The sequence below is a fragment of the Manacus candei genome, unplaced genomic scaffold (assembly GCF_025592945.1).
Source record: "Manacus candei isolate 608988 ecotype Guabito, Panama unplaced genomic scaffold, ASM2559294v1 h1tg000049l, whole genome shotgun sequence".
In the NCBI taxonomy this organism is placed as follows: Eukaryota; Metazoa; Chordata; class Aves; order Passeriformes; family Pipridae; genus Manacus; species Manacus candei.
Window position 1 is genome coordinate 27,262,815 of NW_026138097.1, and position 23,601 is coordinate 27,286,415.

The window sequence follows — 23,601 nt, forward strand, 5'->3', positions numbered from 1 at the left end:
AACATCATCTCACACAGACCCAAATGCATACCTGTACATAAATAATTTTACATAATTCAGGAAAAAAAGTCTCCCTGAGATGGAATATAGCAGTTTCCATCCAAATTCACATTTGATGCACCACAACTAAATTACTCCTTTTGCCACATAGTAATTTTGCTTATCAAAAATGCACTGGTGCTTTGTGAGACAGGAAGTTCAGGTGTCGAGGGAGCCCTGTAAAGAATAAATAGATTAGACAAACAAGTTACCACTCCATCAAGTTTATGACAAATCCTAGGAATATTCCACTATGACCAGAACCAAAATGAAAGGGGAAAAAAACCCACAAAAAAAAGCAGAAACAACCAACCAAACAATCTCAGCAAACAAAACAATAAAACCAAAAAAGACAAACAAACAAACAAACAAAAAACATCCAGAAGAAAAGCCTAGAGGGGAAAGAAGGTCTTGATTTAGGAAATTTGAACACGGCTTTCTGATGAAGGACTAAAAATTGCTGCTGCACATCTTGTTAGACTCTTTTTATAGGACAATGAGATGGGGCACACGGGGACAAGTAGTAAAGTACCAAATTCATTTTGGTACAAAGACATAAAACTCTCAGCAGAAATGTATTCGTCACAGATGATACTGCTGACAATGGGTAACTGACTGACAGTCAGTCTTGGAGCTTCATAAGCCTCAAAGCATCAACATGAGCAAAGAAGCTGAGAAATGCTAGTTCAAAGAGGGCCTACAATTTCCAACTAGGACCAAGTCATCTTATAGCCCTTCAGTATTTATCAAACACTTGGTTCATTGTGAGATTCACTGTGGGAGCCTGGGAGACCAATTATGCCCAGCCATATGGTTTGGGACTTAGTACCATTATGGTGACTGCAGATGAGACTTAAGAAGATATTTTCTTTTAACAATTTAAGAGGTGTTTCACTCATTCTTGGCAAAGTTACGTAGTAGTCTTTTCCTTTTTTTCTGTTTGTCTTCCATTTCATCCATATCTTATACACTGAGTCTATTCAGCTTGAACTACATAGTATCCTTATATATAAATACAAAGGAATGGTAGGAGTCTCTTGGCCGTGACTGAGTTAAGCTGCCTGAACCACATCATGTAATTCCTCTGCAAAACAGTTTACAATAATCCTTTAAGATACTCTCACCTTGAAAATGGTGCAAAAGCACATCAGTTCTGCCATCTTTTCAATGATCCAAAGGAGATGAAGTGCTTTCTGTAAGGACAAGAAAAATTTTGGGGGGTTTTGCTTCTTATATAAGCAGTACGACCCCCCCTTAAGAGAGGAAGAGATGCTGGTTTTGCAAGATGGAAAGATCTGTTGTTACATATGAGACGTGCCTTCCTATATTTCTCTTCTTCATGAGAAGACATCAATACATTTTTCCTAGACTTGTATCCTGTCACAGCAAGAGGAACTTAGAAATTATTACAGCTGAGGAAGAATAAGAAAGCTATGGGCCAAAATGTTTCTATTTGGATGTGTTGCTACAATAATTACTGGGAATGTTTGTACTACATCTCTATTCATTATGGACCTCCTTTTGTGGTGCATTACATGTCTCATGATGCACCATTTTTCTATTCCATGACCAAAACCACAGCGATTTTGGAAGAAGTAGCCAAGCAAAGGGTTCTGGATAAAGAAAATAAAATAAAAAAATTTGAAAGCAGCAGAACTATTTCCATAAGGCATTATCACAGCAATTCCAAGCCTGAATATTTTGGCTCTGAGATTTTTGCCACAGTTGTTTTGGTGGGGTTTTTTTATTCAGTTTCAGTCTAAGCTTTCCTCTTTGAGGAAAAAAAAGAAAAACAAACCAAAAACTTCCACCTACTTCCAAGTAGCCTTATGTGGAAGTTCAATTCAAAAGCCAGTTGTATGCCAGGCCTTAAAATTCCAGCAACAATACTAGGACTAGTTTTCTATTTTGTGTAGGAAGCTTTGATTTTTCCTGCTTGAGACATTTTAAGTATTTCATTTCACAATTTGATTTTGAATAAAATGATAAAAGAAATCAGTATCCTTTTAATGACAGCAGAAGCCAAGTAATATTTTTCTAATTAAGTCTACTTTTACATCACCATGTTCATGGGGCTGCATATATTTTGTGAATGCTTCATGATAATATCTGTGTTGACTGCTTTTGGGCATTGTAAAGTGAAAAAGAATCCAAAAGAAATTTGACTAATATGTTGCTGGCAACTTAAAGCCATTATCAAAAGCATATTGTTTCATTAACTACAAAATGATAAGTTACTACTGCGAACCTCCTAAAGGAAGAAAAAGTCTGGATTCTCTTCATCATTACAGATAAAAGTTATGGCCTCATTACCCTATGACCTGAGAGTTTGTGCCATTTTATCATTAGAAGCTTTAGTATAATTATGAGTGACTTGATCTACATGGCTAAAAAGCTGCAGGATCTAAGGATAGCTCAGACGGTATTTTTAGGAGGAGCTTTCAGTAGAGCCTGTTCTGCTGGCTGAGAACTCTCATAGCATCCACTTGCATGAGGTCAGGCTGCTCCAGCCAAGCAAAGGCTCTGGTCCCACAATGACCTCAATAGGTCTGGTTGAAATGCATTAAATCAAGGTGGTGTTCAAGTTCTAGAACATTTTGGACTTCAACGAGTTTGTCTTATGATAGGTTTGTCTGGTGGGATTGCAGAACAGATGAAGTATAGGCAGTTCTATCATTTAAAGATCCACTTTTATTTTAAACTTCTTTCAGAAGTTCAACTAATGCAAATCTTTGAAAGTTTTTAACCAACCTGAGATTTTAAGACATTTTTGCTGATTTTTTCTTCAGTTTTACAGGAGGAAATCCTCACTCAGACCTGATTTTTCCCTTCTTCCAACAACAAAAGCAATAAATAAAATTTAGACTGTGTTGAAACATGTTTTACATTACAAATAAAATCTGTTGAAAAGAACAGTGGATTTGAAAAGTCAAGCCTCTAAGTCTCAAGTGTTAGAAAACACAGGAATGAAGACTGTGTGCGACTCCACAATCACCACCCTGAATTCTCCCTCCTTGCCCACAATACACCTTCCACAACAGACAAGCCTGAGGCCTACGACCAATGCTGCAAAACCACTTCATTCCCAGGAGCAGTTTGAAATTATGTAAATTGTAAAATTTTAATGCATAGGCACAACGAGACATAGTAGGACTGTAGAGGCAAAATTAATTCTGGCATTTCACAGCTTATGTCTGACCTTGCAGTTTTAACACAGAGGCTTTTCACTGGCTTTAAAACACAGTATTGGCTCGTGTGTTCTCCAAGAACTGAGAAAAGAATGAACTTAAGAAGATACATTGCCTCATCTCGTTGACATCTAGCAATGATTTTCAGGGTTGGAAGCCTAAGGTCTGCTAAACAGACTGCTGTTAGTTGGACTAAAAGAAGTACTGATGGCAACATAAGACTTTCCAAGCACCGTAGCTGTGTCTACACTTCTCGGAAAGAAATTGTGGCCTCCTTCTTGGGACTCTGGTTTGTGAAAATCAGAGCAGGGTGAGAATTGGGCCTGGATTATGCATAGCTGACACTCACACTGTGGACACTCCCCAAACAGGGATGTGGACAAACTCTGGAAACCCCTGTATAGAAACAGCCTGCAGGAACTAACACTGGGGAAAGGTAAAGCATTTTTTTTTGTGATGTGTATCTTCTCTCAAGAAGCAGCAGATGTTGCAGGATCACAGGGTGCTGGATAAAGGATGTTGCATTAGACTGAGCTTCTTCTGACCATTGTATCTCTATAAGCATATTTCTTCTGCTTTGACCACTACCTATACAAACAGTGCCACACCACATGCACACCAATGCCTCATTTCACATCCTTTCTTCCCATCTGCTTCTCTGGCCCCATGTATGTCAGATACTTCACTCAACAAAGCTCCCTTTCACCCTTCTGGTCCTCCTTCCCTGCTTCCTGCCTCTACTCTCTTACCTCCCAAGCTGGTAACCAGTAAACTCTCACATTTCCACAATTTTTTTCTCCTCAGAACTAATCTCTAGTAACTTCCTTCTATATTCAGTCTTTGTCAGTATTCCCTGAACCAATTTTCTTATGGTCTCTTGCCACTGCTGCTGCCAGTTCCATTCTTCTGCCTCAGACTGATGCTAATGCAAAACATTCTAAGAAATTTCACAGGCAGTGGCTCTTGAATTTTTCAGCCCTGATGGGCTCCCTCTCAGTTCTTTCTTCTTTTCATAAGGAGAGGCAGAAAAATTTAGCCACATGAAAGGGAGTTTCACCAAGTTTCTATCAGAAAGTTCTGTTATGTTTCAAAACATTCTGAGACATCACACTTGAGTTGTCCAGCCTGCAGCCAAAATGCCTTGTTTTCCCTTCATGGTGTCAATCTCTGCACAACCATTCTGGACTTCCTTCAGAGCCTGGCTTAACTTTCCTCAGTTTTAGGTGAAAAATCCACAGATAGCTCTGCACGAGGCTTAGTGAGGGGCAGGAAAAAGTCTCTTTGCTGACCCTAGATCTCCTCACAGGCCTGGCAGAATCGTACCTTGTCCAGTCACTGGGTCACCCAACTCACAGATGGAGCTTGCACCCATTGAAAGCAAGTACCTTGTCCCAAAGGCCAAGCCAACAAATGGTGACTCTGTTGTCAGTAATGCTAATGCCACTCTCACCACATCCTTCACTCTTAACTAAGAATCAGAATTTGGTTTGTAAACAGCAGTGTGTACTCTGAGAAAAATGGGTGCTTGAAGAAGCACAAACAAGAAGCCCTTTCAGTGCTGCAGGCTGGACTACTGTGATACAGTGAAGGAAAAGCACATGTCTATGCAAACATTAGCATTTACCTGTTGAAACAAAAACAAGGTTTGAACATCAGCCATGAACCTGCAGAGGACACCAATGGCAGCTGTCTGGATGCAAAGGAACAGTTCAAGCAACAGCCCATGAAGAGCACCTATACTGCCCCTTGCACAATAGGATAGTCTTGTTTGTGTGCTCTGCTAGGAGGTTTTTCACATAATAAGAGACCAAGTTTATCTGCCTATGGCAAAGATTCCATAGGCAGAGTGATTCTAGCACTCAGTGCATCAGGTTCAGCGAAAAGGCCCCCTGCTTTCTTCAGCTTTCATCCCCCCCAGACAGCTTGCCTTGTCCCATATGCCTATGACTAATTTGGAAATTTGCCATAAGGACAGTGTCCACATGTAAAGCCAGCACAATTAGCATGCATATGATATTTCCAGAAATTTTATGAGCCATCATCTAACAGGCTAATTTCTGGCTTAATTAAATCAGTCAATTGCTTCTGGGAAACAAAGTGTCATTGCTTCATTTCTAACATTCAGACCTACAATTCTAAATATTTTTACTCAAACATATTAAATCTCTTGTGCATGTCCTTTGTATGTTAAAAGAAATATTATAGGAATCTTACTACGAAGTGAGCCAATGTCCCTAAGCATTACTTTTTCACTTTGATTTTCACTGGTGCTTCTGTTTTGTGAGACTCCATCCTTCACTACACAACATGCCCCTTCCTGACAGCTCCAGAAGTAGTCTATCCATTTCATTACGACAAAACTTGGCTCAAAGAGACACCTGATGACAGTGCAGAGTGCAACCTCCCACCTAAGCTTTAGCCTCAGCAGATCACAGTCACAGAATATCTAGATTTTTACATCAGAGAGACACTATATTCAGGGAAACGGTTTTCCAAGGCAATGGAGCTCATCTGAGGCTTCCCTAAATGTGGGAAACTGGACTGCATAGTTTGTGGCCGTGGGGAGGATGTGATCACACTCATACTCAAGGTAGAAAATAAAACAAATAACTTGCCTTATGGCAGCTTGACAAATCTAAGTGGCTATATTTTATTTATGTGAACTAAAACCTAGACAGATGCTTATGTTCCTAAGTGCTTGTGCCAGCCACCTACTACAGGTGCATTCACACCCATAGTGTTTATTGTTGGAAGGGATCGCAGGTACTCTCCGCAAGGTACTTCAGTTTAAAGTCAGCAAGAGGAGCTTAAAGGCCCCAAACAATACTCTAATGTACACCCCAGGCTTTGCCTGAGGCTGACTACAGAGCATCCACACAAACCCTTCCAAAGCTGCATTTTCTAAAACAGAGGGTTCTGTGGCTTTTGTCTTTTTACTGCCCCTTTCATTGATGGGGATCAAGTTAAAGAGTCTGAGGAACTTTAAGAATTTCTAAATCCATTTCTTGGCATTTATGAACTCTGGTGACTGGGTTCAAAATGGTAATGAATAAATTAATGAATAATTCAGAACTACTCATGGAAATCACTCTCAGCAATTTCCCTTCATATCCCATGTACTGAACAGTGAAGACAGCTACAATGGTTGGTTTTATCAGGAAGTTAGAGCTGTTACAAGGGTTTAAAAGATAAGAATAGCAGCACACGCAATTTTAAGTAGAAGTTACATTATACATGGTGATATCAAGCCAATGCTCTCATGAAAGCATTCATTTAGTGAATTTAATGAGAGCAATTTGTCACCAATTTCACACACCATTTGCCTAGAATTCTCTAATGCAGCATTTCACTGCATGCTCCTCCCCCTCAAATAAACTGCATGTTGTATGCAGTTTTGCCTATCATTAATCATCTTTTCAGCACTGTAAGTTCAATGCTGCTTTCCCAGTAGGAGACCAAAGGAGCAACCTAGCCAAAAGAGGGAAAAGTCATGGGAAAAGAAGAATATAAATGTTCACTTAAACAAAACAAAAAAACAATAACAAAAAAAAGACAAGAGCAAACGCTAATAGGACCATCACCTTCTGACCACAGTAGCTGCTTCTAACAGCAACTTCTGGAGCTCTACTCTTTCCTTGGGTTGAGCATACAACTACCGGCCCCAAATGGTACTTCTTTCAGCTTAAAAGCTCAAAGCAGAGGCTAAGATCATCAGTCAGTTTAAAATAAAATATAAAATAAAAAAAGAAGCAAACCACTCCCCCCTCCCATACTGTCACCAGCTTCTGGAGTTGTTGTATTTTATTTTTCAGCTAGGTCCAATTCAAAGACAACTCTTTCTACAAAAAAAATTAACAACCCATATATTTATTGAAATTGTATCTGCAAAAGGCTTGACTTACTAAATAACTAACTTAAGAAGGCATTAGTGTTGATTGTCAGCATTTTTCTGCTAACCAGGATGACTGAGGGAAAAGCAGATGGAAAGTAATTAAGAAGACGAGGAGTGAGGTTTGCTGGATGTAACTGATACTGTTGGTAAATCTGGGACTCATAAATGATTCTCCTCAATGAAAAAAGAGAGACAGATGTTTCTGCTATTTCAGCAAGGAGCTAGGAGAGACCAAGTGAAAATGAAAATAAAAATCAATAGAAGAACAATGAGCCTATAAATAAGTGATTCAACTGGTATCACACACTTCCTTCTTTCCTCTGACACTTTTAAGAAGTTTGAAGACTTTGAGAAGTGGAGAGAAGGAAGGAATCCTCTGACATGATCTTATTAAAAAAATTCAAGATGCCAGTAACTATAGCTTACTTCATCTTATGTGGACTTGTGCAGTAGAAATGTGGGCAAAAGAAAGTATTAAGTTTACTTCTAAATATCTGAACTTTTAAAGAAGTGTAGGAAGGATTGCCAGTTCTGCAATATGTTGTATGTTATGTTTAAACAGTACTGAAAACCTGAAATGAAGCAAAACAAAAAGGGAAATAGGTGGAGTTATATGTTTACACTCAACACAGGATCCCTCCCTGTTGCGGGAAAGGCATTTTAGGAAGGCTGAGAGAAGGGGGATGGGGGGAGCTGTACCGAGCATGTCTGAAGGGGTAAGGCATGACTCAAGCTACAAAGTATTTCCACAGCGAAAAGCGCTGCTATCGTCTATACTGGCAGCATTTTCAACCCGGCAGTGGTCTGTTGCACTAACTATGCTCTCTCCTGCCAGAGGCATCTGAAAGGAGAAGGCTGCTTTCCAAGGAGCAGCTAATCAAGGTTTTATTATTTTGGCCTTCAGCAATTATCAATAAGAAAGTTAAATGAAGTGTGGGTTTGCATGTATGCATAACTGCATGTATATGACAAACAAAAAAATCACTCCTTTTAGAATTTTTCTGTATCTATTTAAAGATATGTGTGTTCCTCTGAATACTTAACCTCCCACCTAACTTTCAAAACTTAAAAACATACTTTAAAAATTTTTCCCAAATATATGATACTGCATCTGAAGGAATTATTATGTTCCATCTCAGCTGCTCTTATCTCCTACACTTCTGAGAGATTTTCCTTCATGGGGAAAAAGATAAATCCATACAGAAAGATCAGGGATATATATTTTTTAATTAACATTCTAACCGTTCTATTTTACTTCCTTTGTTGACTGCTTCTTGGAAGCTGATAAAGGGCTGCCAATAATTGGCAACTAAAAAAAATAAAAAAAAATTAACAGCCTGCCTCCCTTACCCAAGGTATCCAGGTATGAAACTGTTTAGATTAGTCAAATTGAGGCTATTACAAAAAATATACAAAATATACAAATATACAAAAGTTTTTTTCCTATTTCTATCCAGAGTTAACCTCTATTCTAGTTGCAGTAATACCCGGTAACCTACCATCACCACTCTCAAATTTAGGAAAGAAATTGCTTAGAAGTTTCAGATTTGAGCTTCGAAAATGCACCTTGTGCCGTAGTTTACAATATCACTAGAGTTAGAAAGGTCCTATAAAAATGACATGAAGATGATGTAATATTGCCAGCCACAGAAAATTCATTGGCTCAATTAACAAGGTCAAAGCCTTTTTCTTTCACTCCCATGCCACAAAATTCAGTGTGGTTTAAGGACTGTAGACACTGCATTTCTGTGTCATAGAATAATAGAATCCCTTATGTTAGAAAAGACCTCTAAGATCATCAAGTCCAACTTTTAACCAAGCACTGCAAAGTTCATCACTAAAACACATCCCCAAGCGCCACATCTGCCTGTCTTTTAAATATCTCCAGGGATGATGACACCACCACTACCCTGGGCAATGCTTGACAACCATTTCTGTGAAGAAATTTTTCCTAACATCCAATCTAAACCTCCCCTGGCACAACTTGAGGTCGTTTCATCTTGTCCTGTCTTTTGTTACCTGGAAGAAGAGACCGACCCCCACCTTGCTACACCCTCCTTTCAGGCAGCTGTAGAGAGCGATAAGGTCTCCTCTCAGTGTCCTTTTCTCCAGGCTGATCAATCCCAGCTGTCTTAACTGATCCTTATAAAATTTGTGCTCCGGCCCCTTCTCCAGCTCCATTGCCCTTCTCTGGACACACTCCAGCACTTCAATGTCTTTCTTGTAGTGAGGGGCCCAGAACTGAACACAGGATTCGAGGTGAAGCCTCACCAGTATTGAGTACAGGGAGTCAATCACTGCCCTGGTTCTACTGGCCACACTATTGCTGACACAAGCCAGAATGCCATTGGCCTTGACACAACAGACTGACCTAACATTTTGCACATAGAGGCATCCCGTTGACACTCAAGAGCCACTTGAAAAACTCAGGAAGCCTTGTGCCATATGGGCCTTTTCTCAGCAGAAACTTCTGCATGCTCAAGTCCTTCTGAAAGGAGTGTTTGGGAGAGACACAAGAAGTTCCAGTGGCTCTCTCACCATCAGCTTCTCCTGCCACAGACTGCAGACACTCAGGGCAGTGGTAGAAGCAGGATCTCCATTGGACTGGCTTCACTCACAGCTGAGAGACCAAGGGTATGCCTCTATGGAGGATAATCCTCAACCCTTATTGCGAACACTGGATCAAATACTGTCCCTTCAAGAAGTAGAGATATACCAAGAGGAGTACTCATCATAGTTTGTTCCCTACTGTATAACTACTCCTACACCACCAATCTTGCTGCAGAAGAATGTGATCCTGACCTGAATTAGTTTTAGGCACATATAATACTTGTTGCCTAAATACTAAAACCTAGACAACTAGAGATGGGAGCGCATCTGTTTTACTTAATACTTTGACTAGTTTTGTTACGATGGTGAAATATGGACACCACCTTAAGGAAGAAAGTGGATAAAAGACTATAAGGATGCTTTTACCTCCACACAGTCCCACAGGTAGCCAGCCAAAAGTCTACAGATATGTTCAGGAAAACTGTCCCCCCACCCCACTTCCCCTCTGCCAGCAGCTCCACATGCTTCAAAGCTATTATTTTTAAGAGACCAAGGTGCAGGAACCAAAACTTTCTAGAAAGAAAATCAGAAAGATAGGCTCAGGAGTCCCTCTGATGAAAAATCATACTATACCACCTCATGTAAGCTTTGTGAAACTTGCCACTGCATGAGATTGTGGAGACAGACAGCATCATCATATTCAGCAAGGATTATGCAACTTTATGGACAGTAGGTCCATAAACAGAAAGGGAATAGGAGGGAATGCACCCCACAACATCTCTAATCCAACTGTGGTGTATCCAGTGCAATGCAATGGGAATAAACCAGAGGAAATGACTAAGGTTGCACAGTCTCACTAAATAGCAAACACGGTAATCCATGCTGCTGGATAGGAAGTGTACTGGGCAACATAGCTGGTCTGAATTTATAGAGCATTTAGAGAATTAACATCCTTCTTCTTAGGCAGTGAAAATCTGTCCTGCTTGCAACTGCATCAGAAGCCTGTGTGAAATTCAGCAGACATGCCGCAAAACTAATGAAGTATGCAGTTGTGTTTTCTGTACTGGATAGAGCTGCGTTAACATTGATATGATGGGCAGCTCTGCAATTATTTCATTATTTAAAAAGTCTGAAGAAAAACAGCAGTGTAGTTTTGTGTTCTTTTATCCACACTCCTGTCTGCAATGATGGTGGAGTCAGGCACCAGTCTCCTGCTTAAATCTAGTGCTCAGCCCTGTCCACCCCCACATTGCTGTTCCCTAATGTGTATTTGTGACAAACTTGGAACAACATCTGACCTTTGAGGCCTCAATCCACTTCCCTGCTGCCTGCCAACAAATTCTGGCTAACACTTAAAGAAGATATCCCACCACTGACCTGGCACCATGAGTTATCAGCCTACAGTGAGGCCCCTGCAGTTTAGTAAAACAGTGCCCCAAATACCCCAGGACTCCTAACCCTGCACAGTCACACCCCATGTTTGTCCGAACAGTGCAACTGAGCTTTATTATTGCATCATTATTAATTTGAAGTATGTGTGCTCTTTTGCCTTGAAAAATAAAAGAAAAAGTCTGAATTCAAACAGTCAGAAAAGGGCAAGAGAATATAAAAAATCAGACATAACAGCCAAGCGCTTTCTGTAAGCACTTCATTATTTCAGATGAGTTGGTGGAGGCAAAGTAACTGGTCTTACAAGTTATCTTAGGACTTCCTACAACTACACCTAGAGGCATATTTTTTCATATTCAGGATGGGTGTCCCTGCTACAAGCCTTTCTGAAGAAGTTGCTAAAAGTTTGGCAATTGTATATCTTTAGATATTTATAAAGTTTTTTTAAAATTTAGAAGCTCTCACAAGAAAACAACCTGGTGTTGTTAACAAATTACAGAAAGACTGGGTGCTTAAGTAGATATCATTGCTTATAGGCTGTGTCACTGAAAGGTTTGGAAAAAAACATTCAGGTACAGGAAAGAGGAAACTTAGGTCATTTTCCTACAGAAATCTCAAGGCTGGTAAGAGTTTCAGAAGTCACTATGTAAACTGTTCCAGGCTGGTGTTTGTCTAATCCAGTTGCAGAGACTTTTGCGATGAAGACAATTTCTCCAGTATTTCCATATGCTTGCTGTGAGAAACTTTTTCCTAATATCAAGCTTGATCTTGTTCCACCTGACCAGATTTTGTTCTACCCTGTGTGTACATGAAGTGCTTACACATATGAGCACAGGTATCATACCTCCCCCCTCAGTCTTCCTGTCTCTGAGATGAAAGAAACCGCTTCATTATGTCCTTCCATGAGAAAAATGTTGTTAGGAACCCTGATCATCCTCCCGAGTGGTCTTAGACTTTCTCTCCTTAATCTGCAAGTGTCTCTAAGTGCAGCACCCAGAACTGGGCACAATATCCGAGTTAAAACCTTATCAGAACCTGACCATCCCATGCAGTGCTGAGGGCTACTTCACAAGCAGCCACTACTCCATTTCTCCCTTGGATTGTGAACTTTGCCTTTTAGGCAGCAGCTCTATATTGTTGATTTATGTTTAGCTTTTGACCCATCTATAGGCTCTGCATACAGGCACAGGCAACTGTATTCTCTTGCCCATTTCTGTTACTGTAGCCTTGGTGGAAGTAATAAATAGACTGCCGTAGATTTATAGTCAGTTAGCAGATGACTCAAAATTGCACAGACTTTGCTTTTATTTCTTCTTTACTTTATCAACAGACTCGAACTCCATGGGGTGTTTAAATTCCACAAACTTTTCTTTCCGTCTTGGACTTCAGAAAAGCGCAGGTCAGGCAGTGGGGGTTCTTTGTACAGGACAGTGCTTATCCCTATGTGTGTTCATACTCAAAAATACCAGTATGCATTCCCTCAGTTTATACTGTATATTCCCTCAGTGTATACAGTTTATACATAAATACCTCTTTCTTATTTGGAAATACTCATTGATTTTGGATTTCATGAGGATTTCAGCTACTCAAGACCAAATGGGGATCTCAGTTATGAAGATAATTGGCCACACCAAGCAATGCACAGTAGGAGACTCAAGACTAGAAAAAAAAGTTCTGTCTCATACTAAGTGACTTTAGATTTACACATCTGAACCTTAAATTCCCAAACCCAGCAACTGACATAGCAAAGGCGTTGGGACAGTGTTTCTAGGAAATTATTGACAATTGTTCAGTGGGTAGGGACAAGAATGGAAGAAATGGTTTTAAGAAGCTCAAAAAACCTCTCAGAGTAAAAAACTACTAAAAAAAGTAAAGAAAAAAAATAAACAATATTAATATATTTGCAAAAGTGCTACTATAAAAAACATAAGGCCTCTTTTTAATTTATTCTTTGAATAATTAAGATATTTCTTGAAATATATAAACAAGGGAAAAAATGAACTGTTCACAATATTCTACAGTCTTTGAAAATAGGAAAGAGAAAAAGTAAAAATATTCTTCAGCTGGAAGAGCAAAGCTGCAACAATCTTTACCAAAATACAAAATAGGTACTTTAAAATTACAGTGGTTGTTCACTGCCAATTTTAAAGTTACAAAAAAAAGATTTCTTGAATATTTTAGTATTAAACTTTTTCACTATGGTAAACCTGTAAAAAGTGAGATATTAATGGGATTCCTTATAGAAAAAAAACCAGGTTAGTTGTTAGAAGTCACGTTTCTTTTTTCAAAGTATGTAATTCAGAAACTTGCCTAAAGTCAAATTTAAGAAGTAGAAAAACTTACGGAGCAGCTCAATTTCACCCACTTGCCAGTTTAATTTCTTATTGATGAGTACTATAGTAAAAAAAACTAGCCATAAAATGCACCTCTAAAAAAGCCTAATAAAATTAGAATTTATTTTAACTAACACTATTGTCACATTTAATCACCTCCATTAGCCTCAACACCCATGAAGTTTGTGACATGCAAGCAAGCACAGCTTAGGCTGGCCCTGCAAGAGCAGTTGCTGACACCCACCATCCATGAGGGTTGAGTTACTCATGAAGTCATTCTCATACCATTAAAATATTACTCTGCTATGACCTGTAGTAATGCAGGACTTGCTATACAAAAAGGTAAACCATTCATATAGTGGACTTGGGCAGAAAACAGAGCTGGAAGAGCATTGAACTTCAGCTGGAATCACTCCTCTTCAGGAGTTGGTGCCTCCAACCAAACCCTGAAAAGAGGGAATCCATTGTGCCCAGAAGAAAGCAGAGCATGGTGAGACAAAAAGACAGGGTTGCAGTGAGGTCATGTCTACAGGGAAAACCCACAGGCTGTCAGTGCAGCAGAGAAAGCAGACCATGGTGAGTCAGTAACTCAGCAAATCCGAGTAAGAATAGGCATGTGCTGCAACAGCTGCAGGGCTGAGAACAGTCAGAAAGCAAAAGGTACTTGGTCTTGTGGAGGGGATGCAATTTGATATCATTGCAGGAAGAATGGGCCATTTACTTGCATTTTGATGAAGCTAAACTTCACTCTTCAGTGATGTCTTCTTGAATTATTTTAGACCTAGCTGCCTGCTCTCCACTTTCAGTCTTTTCTTATTGCTCACTTTTTTTCACAGGAGTAAATGGTGAAGAGCATATGAACAAAAGAGAAGGAAAAAGGCAGAACCAAGGATGCATTAACCAAGTGAGAAGTGCATGTTTGCTTTTATTATTTTAAACAAGCTTGTCAAAAAATACATACCCCCAAAATACCCACATTAATGTAAATTATTTACAGGAAGCCTCTAACTACTAGACCAAGAGCCCACAGAAATAAATAGTCATTACAAAAGAATGTTCCAGTATTCCTTGTACAGTTATTATTATTATTATTCTAACATCAAGCTAGAAAAGGATTGACTTTTTTATTCAAGGAATTTGGCTATTAATTATTTTTTTCCTGAGAAAACTGTTTTACTGAAGGTATCAAATCCTTTCATTGATTGGAAATTACCTCAGTATTACCTTTCTTAAAAGCTTATGATTTAAAACCATTCTGGACAACTGGCCTAGCAAAAGGCTGTGTCTGCGCTTACCATTTAGTTCAACATTAGCTTCTCTAATTATGGAAAACAGGTTTCACGGACAAAATCAAGTTGTGTCAGTAAGTGTACTCCAAGCATTAGGTGAAGAGGATCTCAGGGTAGAACCAGTTCAGCCAAACTTTAATCTTCATTCATCTTGGTGTCACAGAGTTAATTACAACACCATATATCATCAGAAACCTTCCCCTCTGTTAAAAACTAGACATCAGACTAGACATTCATTGGGTTATACCAACTCAGTGATGGAAGTGTCAGCAATACATCTCAGAAAGGGAGCCAAAAGCATAAGGAATAGCTCAGTTTACAGGGTGTTGCTGTTAGAAATCTAAGAATTTATGTAAATCAACCCCAGACATCACTGTGTGGGGAGAAAGGGGAACTTGAACATCACCATGCAAAATTATGTGGTCCTACCACATACTCAAGCTTGTTCAGTTTACTGTAATACCCAATCTGCCAATATTAATTTCTTAATGAAAAACTTACATCTGGGAAACTACATCACCATCAAAGCGACAAAACCCACATCCTGCTTAAATTTCATTCACTTGAATGACATATTGATGGAAAATCACTGCAAAAGGAACCAGAGATACAACTGAAGCAGACAAGAAAAAAAGCACTGTGTTTATTAAAATTAAAAGCATGGGTTTTTTTCAAAGAAACCAGGCCAGTATCTTTATTGCAATATACTCAGTTAAAAACAAAACAAAACAAAAACAAAAACAAAAACCAACCAAACAACCAACCACCAAAAACAACCCACCAAAAAACCACCAAAACCCCCCATCAAACAAAATCTCCCCAGAAATCCCCACATAACAGAATCACTGATGGTTTTTGTTGAAAATAGAAATCACATTTCTATTGAATACCTCTGATAAAGAAACAGGTCTTTCTGTTGTAGGATTGAAGGAGTTAAATTCTAGATATCCTAAATACTCCCACCTTTCCCTGCAGCTGAAGCTGTCTGCACATAATTTGAGACAGTTGAATAAAAGGAAAAGAATACTGTTTACATAACACGTTAAACTATGAGTATGAAAAGAATGTATGTGAAAATCCTACATATTTTCTGTTTGCCTTTAATTAGAGATGGATTCCTGATCTTGATTATCTAAAGCAGAAAATCAAGACCAGTCCCTGAAACCAGTCTTCCCTTTGTGGGCCTCCTCTTGATTTATGTAGGGCTTTAAACAACACAAAAAACCCCCCAGAGCTGGGGTTACTGTTCTTTCACATTAGTTGCTTTTTTGGGTCTGTAGATGGGCTTGTGTTTTAGGATATTTATTTCTTGTTACACCTTACAGTACAAGAAAATAGAGAGCTGCAAAACCCCACTACTGAATGTGATACACTTTCAAAATCATATTTTGCTGAGAATTTTATTTTCACTAATAGTCCTCCCATTTTAAGATGCTCCTCCTGACAACCCCGCTTGGGTTTGGATACCTCTATGTCACTTTTAAGCAAGTCAAATGTGGTGCAGAGTATTTTGTGATAACTGCTCTTGACTCATTCAAAGTAGCATCCACATACCTTGAACGGATCGTTTGACATAATAAGGCTTCAGTGCCTTTGCCACAAGAAATGAGGCAATGCAATGATATTTTGGTAAAAGCTACATTTTTAGGTGTGGCACACAAAAATAAGGTGAAGTCAAACTTGTGAAGTAGTTGCTTGTGTTGTTCACAGCTGAGAGGGGGAGAGATGGGAGGAAGGTAAAACAAGAAAGGGAAAATTATGATGCCAGGAATAGATGGCACTAACGCAGTGAATCACACATTTTAGCTGCATATTCTCTTCTTGCAGGCCTACAGCTCCACCCTAGAACTTCAAAAGATTTAGAGTCCTCTTTCTGCCCCATGGCTACATAGAGGAAGACAGGGAGGCTAAAACCACTCTCTGTTACTGTCACCCTCTTAGGTAAAACAACCATTGTCCCTACCCTTAGGAGTGGGGAGAGACTGGCTGATCTCAGATGAGCTGAGGTACAAAATTTCATTGCCATGCAGCTCACTGGAGGGAATGCTGCACAGAAAATGTTGACCCGATGGCAGAGGTAACAGGATGTGTCCAAAGCAGGAAACTCAGATCGAGATGGAGCAGGTGCCTGTTTCTGTGCATAGCAGGGACTACATTGCCATGAGGGACACAACAGTCCAACAAGTTGCTAAAGTAGATGTATGTGCTGGGTTACAAAGCTGTTATACAAAATATCGAAATCTCAATTGTTTTCCAAAATGAGTGAAAATAACAGGCCGGTAAGATGAAATGCGTATACCGTGGTCAAGCTCTCATTAGCCAAACAGGGAAAACTGGAAAACTCATTTTTGCATTTCTGTTTTCTCCTAAAGCCATAGGCTAACACATCACTGCACAGCACCATCAGTTTCTGAAATTATCATGAGATCAGCCATTATATCTCATCTTTGTTTTAAAACTTTTTCATCTGTTTCCCATTTCTCAGCTATTTTACACAGTACTTTTAACAGAAACCTGACCACCGTATCTGTAGTACTATACTATACAACTATCTTGGAGGATAGTGACAGCTCATCAGCAAGAACATGTGAGGAACACAAGTCTTAGCAGACTGACAGAACTTTCGTTATGGCAGATTTCACTCTACACAACAAGAGCACATGCACAGACATGCTATATGAGAGGTCTGTACCAATGCCAGCAGACACAACTCTCCTTGACTCAGCTGGCCACAGGACCCGTATTTGCTGTTCTGAGGGGTCAGTATGGGTGGTTTCTTCTGGAGCTCTACACACATCTAGAGCCCAACACTCAAATGTAGTCACTGCACCCCTAAAACTTTTATGAAGTTGTTCCCTTAATTTAATTTCAAAGACCTGTAGGATGAATTACTTAGCCAGTAAAGAAACAACCAAATAATTTTGCATACAGATAACCTTTAATAATTTTTTTTTAATTTGAAAGTTACTTGCAGTTCAAATTGCTTTTATTAAAACTGTATTTCTGTAGATCTTTAACACTGTAACACCAGATTCTCCTTCAATTACCTTTAATGAGGTAACTAGCACCATTAATCACGGCTGGGTAACTTCAACGACCTTGTATAGGCAAGTAACTGAATGATTATACTGTCTGTCACTTCCTGACATTCATACTACCTAGTCACTTTACAATATGGCTGTGTGAAAATGTCTGTGTATAATTAACATTGGTGCATGGGTCCTCAGGGATGGAAGAACAATGTTTACAAAATGACTGATAAAAAAAAGATTTATTTGGAAAGTTGTACTGGGCAAGGGGAAAAGAACAGAAGCACATTGAAAAAGGGAAGGTCCCAGTCTTCTTTCGAACTAAAGTTACTATAAACATTATGAAATCTAGGTGTGAAAGCAGTAGACTACACCTTACTCCTCTGATGGGCTGACAGAAGCACACCATATAGCAGAAGGAACAGGATAGTGAAGAAACACTACAGAACTTCATCTCAACTTGTATCACCCTGCAAACACTCAAGGAGAGGTTGGATTGTGCTCTGAGCAACCTGATCTAGCTGAAAATACCCATGCTTATTGCAGCAGGGTTGGACTAGATGTGCTTTAGAAGTCCCTTCCAACCCCAAATAATCTATGATTCTATGATTCTACTGCAGGTCTCAAGGACACAACATGATCTAAGTGATGGACAGATCTGAGTCTTCTAATTGTATTGTAGGTGTTTTGCTTTCATGAAAAGAAAAAAAAAATCTCTAAGAAATGCCAATGTCATAGATCCTTATTAAGGCAAAGTTTAAATTACCAAGTGGTGTTTTGCATTCTTGAGGCATTTGTGAGACGAATGGTCTCAAAACTGAAACCACCTTTTTTTGAGTGATTCTTGTAATGCACATACTTGCTTATCTGCTTTTGAAATCACACTGAAATGAACTGCATTCATTGTACTATAACAAATGCCAGTAAAAGCTAGATCCTCTAAATTGTATATTCTTAGGAACATGTTGCTACTTAACATTCTGTATTCCCTTCCCCAACATTAAACTCCCAAATTCATTTCAAGGCTAACAATGTCCACACTAAAACAACCTCATGCAGTACTACTGGCATTGTGTAGCCAGTAAAGAGGATCTCAAAAGGCAACACAGAGATCTATCCTTTGATGCACATAGGAGCTGGACATAAAGGTTCCCCCTGCAGAAAGGTATGGTAGACACATAAAAACTTTATACCAAGCTCAGAACAGGTCCAAAGTGTTCAACTTCATCTTTGCATCACCCAGTGCAGGCAGATTTTATATTCCTTTTGTTGCCGGCTCAGATAAGCAGGATGGCAGATAATGGAGAAAAGAAATATGGGTCCACATATTTGCTGTGGTACCTTACTTTCGTTTTTCAAATCCCAAAATTGTGTTTTTACCTTAGACCAGTGTTCCAGAGGACAGTAGGGGTTACTAGGAAACACTGTCTCAGTCAGTGGCAAAATCTTTTCTAATGATGAAAAAAATGTTTAAATCTTGTCTAGAAGAGAAACACTTTTCTGTGATTTAATTTGGAGCAAGAGCACTGGAGATCAAAAGGAACATTAAAAGAAATTCTCATCAGAGACTGTTTGGGATCATCTAACTTCTGTTTTTCCTCTAATTACAGAGGAAAAATAGATTATTTTAGTAAGATTTTGTCATGCTGTTTGAAGTAACAGTATGTTGTTAAGATCCCTAACAGTGCAGCAGAGTACACCAAAATCAATACCACACTTTTGTTCAGGGGAGTCTGGTGTGTATTTACATTGCTGTGGATGTAGATGCTGTAAAAGCCTGCTTACCGTAATAACAGTGGAGTTAGCACTCTAATAGAGATCTTGGCATTTCACCATTGGGCCCTCGCATATACTCACGTTCTTGTGCAAAATTCCTTCAAAGGAAGTTTGTCTCTTGACAGAATAATTTTTTTCCTGTAAATAGGAAAGAGAAGAACTTATCTGTTGGTAGGGTTCTTGTAGCCTCCTCACTGACTCTAAAAAACTGCAAAATATTTTCAACTTGGAAACTGAAAAAAATCCCTTCTCTCTTTGCAGGATGATAGGTCAGAGTTAAGTCAACCTCGTTGAGAAAGTTCTGAGAATATCTACAAGGTAGACAGGGGAGGCAGGGGGATAATTTTTGGATTCTAGGTAGCGACCCTAACAGGAGTTGGCCTGACACATAGACTTGTATGCACTGAGGTGCTTATGGTCAGTGCCAAAATCAAAATGGGTGTGAAATACAACACTTAAACACAGAGGTTAGGGACAGTACAAGCAACCAGAACATCATATTAGAAAATTACAAGTCCACATAATTCACTGGGAATATATACAGCGGAGTAGCTGCTTGAGAGGACCTCCAACCATCTCACTGAAGGAAAAAGGTTTTCTCAAATCCTAAATAGGTTTTGAATTAAATTTAAATTTTCTTTATATGAGGGAAAAATATTTCTATTTCATACTGTTCAGCTGCTATTTACAGTTGAGCATCTGACTCTATATAAAATAAACTAGTTGATTATTACCAGAGGAAACCAATGAGCACTCCTGTGAAGATACTCTCAGCTATGAGAAAAATAGGGCTAGATATATTTCACAGTCCCTAAGATGAGACAATCTAACAGGCTTGGAAAGTGAAAATAAAGGTCAGGAATCTGACTCAAGCATGCACTGATGACCTGCTGGCAACATAAAGAACATGCTGCTTTAATGAATTCCACTGCTGGAACAAAAACTTGGTACAACCAAACAACTGTGTTTGTTTAGCACAGTTGCAGACTTTTTTTATAAACTATTCAATGGTGTGAGAAAAAAAGAGGTCACAGTACACTGTACAGAAATGTCGCTTTCATTGGACAAATCCATTTAAATAATTATGTTGTCTGATTGATCTAGCCCTGAATGTGTGAAGGCATTACCTAAGTATATTTTCTATGGGTTTCCTTACATTTTAATTGGCCCTGGAACTCAGGTTTTTTGCAGGATAAAATGTTAAATATGCTGTCATAATTTCCCTTGCATAAAAATCCTTAAACCTCAGGAAAACCTTTTCAATAGCCTTGTTTAACCCACTAGTGATGCAAGAGTTATGCAGAGACCTAGCAAATCAGTGTTTAAAAATGGACAGTGTGTTACACACACTGTACACCACAGCCTGAGATTCTGGACATGTCATAAACCCGTTCCAGGGTTACTCAGAATTACTGTCACTTGGGTCATGCTGATCTAACTTTGAGATGCACACAATGGCCAGAGCTTGTCTCATGGTGCAATGATAAACCCCAGACACACAAGGCGTCTGACATGCTTGTGGCCTGATTAGCTACGATTTCCCACTGTTGCTACCACTATTCAAAATTAAACATAAAGACTATGTAAACAGGTTCGTACTTACAGTCATGATCAAACTACTGCATAAAGCAAAAGATTTACATGCACTAGAACTGTCATGTGATTGGTAGTAGATAGACAGAACAAATCTGATAAACACAGAAACCCGTATTCTCTCAGTTGAATGACTGATTTGTCATTAAAAAAGCTGATGTTGCAGGTGAAAAGTAAAGAACCCGAGTTGTTTTCATAGTCACTTTGAATACTGGGAATGCATTTCCAAAATAGGACATTTCTCATCTTCAACATGAAAAACAGCCAAATTAAGATAAGGCCATGATGATCGTAATCAGCTATGAGTTTTGGATAGCCAACAATTTTTATTGTATCAAAAGAGAACCTCTTTCAGACATTCTCAGTTCTTGACACACAGACACAGCCATATTGGTCTGCAGGTGCTAAAGCTTGTTTTCATGATAAATATGTTAGAAGGTAATTTCAGCCAGTTCAGCAATTAGAGACCTGTCTTTCATAAGAGATAAATCTAAACCAGCACAACACATATACATATTCTGTATAAAGTACCAGAGAAGCACTGTGCTCTAGAAAGCATAATGAACTCCCTCCTTTGCTTCCTATTTTAATCATTATGAACTACTGCTGTTACAGGTCAAGGAGTCTAGGGAAATTGCTAGTAGCAATTACAGTGCCAATTTGCTGGAAATAATGAGAACTTCCAATGATTTGTTAACCTATGATAATAGTATCAGCACACATGGACAGCTGTCAGCAGAAATTTAAGTTGGCATGTTGTTATCTACTGGCTGCTATATGATAGGGCTGCCCTTATGATGCTGGACCCAACAACCTCGACTCATCTCACTACTTCAGAGTTTTCTCACCTCCTATGTTTTCCACCAGTTTATTTCCTAGTTGCATAACCAAAGCTAAGTTTATGACATGGAGCCTGCCACTGTGGTTTATTTGCTTCTTAAAGGGTTATCTTATGATATTTATTGAAGTAGTTTATGCTAAAGAAGATTTTTAGGCCTATTAAAAGAGCAAAGAATATTAACTCTGTACAGCCACATGGGAATTTTGATCTTGGCTGCTGACTGAGTGTCAAGGTACATGAAAGAGGTAAAAAAAGGAGCAGAGTGCAAAAACAGGGCAGAAAGACAAAGGAAGAAGCAATTGCAAAGGTAGAAAAATTAGGAATTAAATGAGAAAGCAGCAAAAAAAAAAAAAAACTACTGTAAAAGCTTAATTGCTTCTCAGATGTAAGTTTCCTCAGATTCTGAAGAAAATATGAATACTATCTGCAATTACATGGGAAAGCTGAGATCCGTGCTACAGGCAGCTTCTCGCAGTCCTGTGCCCCGGGGAGAGTGACTGCTCTTTCTCAGAAGCAGAAAGAAGCAGTGTCTACCCCAAAGAAAAGGGTGACATCAAATATTGAAAAAGGGACCAAAATCAAGAAATGTGGCCTGAGACTACCTCAGAAAAACCTTATAGTAAACCAGCAATTAAGAAAGTTACAACAGCACTTGAGATGGAGCTCTGAGGGGGTCAGTGCCCTTTTAATGGGACCAGACACTTATCAATGGCTGATGGCTGCTGTACTCATCAAAACAGCTGAAGATTTCTGTGAGCATGAAGAGGCATTCCCTCTTCAGCAGTCCATTGAAAATGTACACAATTGTTGCCAACATCTCATGTACCATGAAACTCCTCATCTCTAAGCAAAAAACAACTGGACAAACATGCTAAGCAAAAGGAGGAAGAAGGCTGATGGGCAGGACGCTCCAGTACCTATGGTCAGAAGGGGGATCCATAGGTGTCCCAATGGACTCAGCATCACCTATGTGTGCAGGAGAGAACTCTGATTTGCTTGGGCAAGCTGGTTTCTCCAGAGCAGCCTTTCCCTTAGGATAGACAGCAGAAGTACTTACTAATAGACAGGCCAATCCTGTGGGAAAACCGAAGATGAAGCTAAGTATTACATTTTTCAGGTAGAGAATTAACACAAATGAGTTAACAAAAGCCTGGTTTTTAACTGGAGAAGGGAAGAAATATATTTTTCTACCCTTTTATAACTGTGAGGACAACCAGAAAATGCTTCCAAAATTGATACCATACGTGCAGATTAAAACCAGGCTGCAAGCCAAATCCTCCTCTTCAGTTTCACTGGCGGAGCCCAGCAGACTGCCACAGAGCTACACTGGAGCAGCAGGGAAAGAATTTGACCCTTTGAGTGCTGCATCAGAAGCAGCTAAATTCTTACTGTATTTGGTGGCCTCAATATTAAAAGTTACAAATGGCTTTGTGCTCAGAAACATATAGATTTTCTGTTTGAATAGTTGTGTGCTGATGTCCTCCTGCCCTGCCCTCTCTGAAATGACAATTCTCTCTCCTCTGAGGCATCATAACTGGCATTCCTACTATTGCCTCTCTCCAGCTGTGGATGTATTGGACAGTACTGGTCCCTGATGAAGGAAGTTCCTCCATTCCCTAATCATTATCCCAACATAGATAATCTGTTAAAATAGCAAATGACATTTTTTAAGTTGGTCTATC

At 39.2% G+C, this 23,601-nt stretch overlaps 1 protein-coding gene across 4 annotated transcripts in view; it reads right to left on the reverse strand.

Moving 5' to 3' along the window:
* Positions 1-23,601, reverse strand: part of FBXL7 (F-box and leucine rich repeat protein 7) — a 308,597-nt gene that overhangs the window by 181,533 nt on the left and 103,463 nt on the right. Inside the window, exon 2 of one of the 4 annotated variants that reach the window (XM_051799322.1) lies at positions 1,164-1,232. The exons of 2 other annotated variants lie outside the window; for them this stretch is intronic. The gene's annotated coding sequence lies outside the window, so the exon portion shown is untranslated. Of the gene's footprint in view, positions 1-1,163; positions 1,233-19,494; positions 19,624-23,601 lie in introns of all 4 variants that reach the window. One more of the 4 variants, XM_051799321.1, reaches the window with a different exon arrangement.